This window comes from Haplochromis burtoni, unplaced genomic scaffold, assembly GCF_018398535.1.
Source record: "Haplochromis burtoni strain Fernald_Lab_line unplaced genomic scaffold, NCSU_Asbu1 Contig_459, whole genome shotgun sequence".
Lineage (NCBI taxonomy): Eukaryota > Metazoa > Chordata > Actinopteri > Cichliformes > Cichlidae > Haplochromis > Haplochromis burtoni.
The window spans coordinates 194793-197261 of record NW_024582820.1 but is presented as its reverse complement, the minus strand read 5'-3'; the positions used below and the strand labels follow the sequence as shown (position 1 = coordinate 197261).

The 2469-nt window shown below is 52.1% G+C and overlaps 1 non-coding gene across 1 annotated transcript; it reads right to left on the bottom strand.

The window, feature by feature from the left end:
* Positions 1-238: 238 nt before the first annotated feature.
* trnat-agu lies at positions 239-312 on the bottom strand. Its single transcript has one exon. It is a non-coding gene; the product is annotated as a tRNA-Thr (tRNA).
* Positions 313-2469: the final 2157 nt, after the last annotated feature.

Sequence of the window (2469 nt, the reverse complement as noted above, 5' to 3'; positions counted from 1 at the left end):
GTTTATAGAGTGGTGGGAGTGTGTTTGTTCTGTGTGAGGCTTCATTCACTGCAACTGGACACAAAGGCTCCTCTGTCTGACCCCTGAGTGTTTGTCTGTTTGCATAGAGGCACTTATGAGGACCCGTGACAGCGTCTCCACAGACGTCCTCAGCTCTGTTAACAGTGACGACTGCGATCGGCTCTTGCTGCTGCTTTCTTTTCTGCGTTAGCTTAAACTTGGAAAAAGCACAGCACTAAGGCACTGCTGGAATTCGAACCCAGGATCTCCTGTTTACTAGACAGGCGCTTTAACCATCTAAGCCACAGCGCCTTGCATGCGTGTGGATCACATGACCGCCTGCAGGAAGGTGTGGCCTTAAAGCTGGTCAAACTGTTTTCTGACTTCTTCAGTTTCAGACGACTTTGCCTCCAGATGTGGAACGAAGAAAAGGTGAACGGCCCACGATCACCTCCCACCTCGCTGCCACGGTCACGGTTAAACCGCCGTCCATCCAACATCTCAGTTCAGCCTGTGTGTTTGGTAAAAAACATAATGATAACTGTAAAGGCTGCTGATGTTGGCCAGAAACATTAGAATTAATGCAAACTGATCAGTTAAATGCACCTTAGAACAACACGCAGCAACACTACACATGAGCGAGAGGAGGGAGGTTTGGGGTCTTCACACACCCCTGTTCTCTGCTGGCCATCGGGGCGGGGGGCTGGGAGGAGGTGTTGGCCGTCCAATTGGGATCTAGGATGCGGTCTGCTTGCCTCCACCGTAACATCTCCTGGGTGTAGGTGCCGTTTCCCCTTCCAGGGGCGAGGGTACCTGGACCCGGGGTATAGAGTTTGTTTGGGGAGTGTGATTGTGTGTACATGTCCATGTATGTCTATCCCTACGTTGGGTGAGTGCTGAGTATTTGTATATGTGTGCATGAGGGTGGGAATGCATGTTTGTGTCTGTGTCTATATGTCAGGTCGGGTCTTAGACTCCACCTCTCTGGGAACTCCCAGGCCCTCCAAAGGCCTATCTCCCCTCACCACACTCCCTGCCGGTGACTGATGCCCTCAGGGGTCGGTGCGTTGGTGGTTCTTGGTGTCCGGGGCTGGGCGCTCAGGTATGTACCAGCTCACTCCCGGTGACTACTTGGCAGGGCCTGTCTCTTCTGCTAAGGAGCTAATAAAGGAAGCACTTTCCTTAGACGTGCAGATGCTTTATGGTGACTTGTGTCAGACGGGGTCCACCTAAACACACCAACACTCTGATCTCTGTGTTAGTGTGGGAGGTTGTGAGGCATCCACGATTTAAACTGGGGTAAAACCAGCAATCAAACCAGTAAAGGACACCTGTACAGTTTTAAGGGGTCCACACTCTGACAGCTGAACTGCTGGGATTTGAACTCAGGACCGCCTGTTTATAAGACAGGTGCTTTCACCTGCTCAGCCACAGCGCTGCAGTCAGCTGACCTGACAGCTGGTCATCAGTCAGGAGTCATCTGTAAAGTTGGACACGTTGAAAATGCGCAGAAACATGACATCAAAGTGCTCGTTACGACAGCGGCTTTCCTTAGGAGGAAAAATCTTCTGACCAATAAGACGCCGATGTCACGACTGTGATTCTGGACGTATTAACAGTGACATCATCAGTGATTGTGTCACTGTGCAGGTCACAGAAAACCAGCCTCTACACAAACAGCACTTCCTGAGAGAAACTACCTGCTGCGCCACGTTTGCAGAGCCACAGTTAACGACAGCTTTCTTTTTTTTTTTTGCCTGTCCCATTTGGTTCTTTAGCTGTCAGAATTGTTGTCTGAAGACCAACAAGGAGACCCAATGGATTTACTTTGCCAAATGGATCATCGTGGCATTGCCGTATTGGTCCATTTGATCGACCAGCACCAGCGCCAGAGGTAGGTTTGAGTACACAGACCGTCCACTGGACGCCGTTAACGTGCCCACCCTCAAGGCCCTATATATATGTGTGTGTTATGAGAGTGTAAGTAATGTGGATGTCTAAGTTGTGAGATAAAATTGAGGCACAGGTGGCCAGAAGGGGACAGAGGGGGGGGATGTCTCCCCTGCACCCTGGTGACACACCCGCACCCCAAGGCCCTACCTGTGTGGGTGAGTGTGGTGGAGCGGGAAGAGGGAGGTAGCCGGGGATGGGGAGGAAAAGGAGGGAGGGGAGGATGCCCCTCCCTAGGGCCAGCTCCCCCGCTGACCCCAGTAGGCACCCCCGTCCTCTGGTACCCACCAAGGCAAGGGAGCCCTCAGGTTGCACAGACCGGGAACCCTGAAACTCTGCGTCTGCACAACAGCTGCAAGGCACTGCTGGGACCCACAGCGCCACAGTCTGTAAAGCTGTTACAGATGAGGAAGGGTCCAAAGGTTCATCTCTGCTGTAAGGCTGACACTTTAACCAGTGACATCACAGCTCCTCAGCTGTCACGGGTTAGATTCAGTCACTGCACCATCTTGTGGTAGA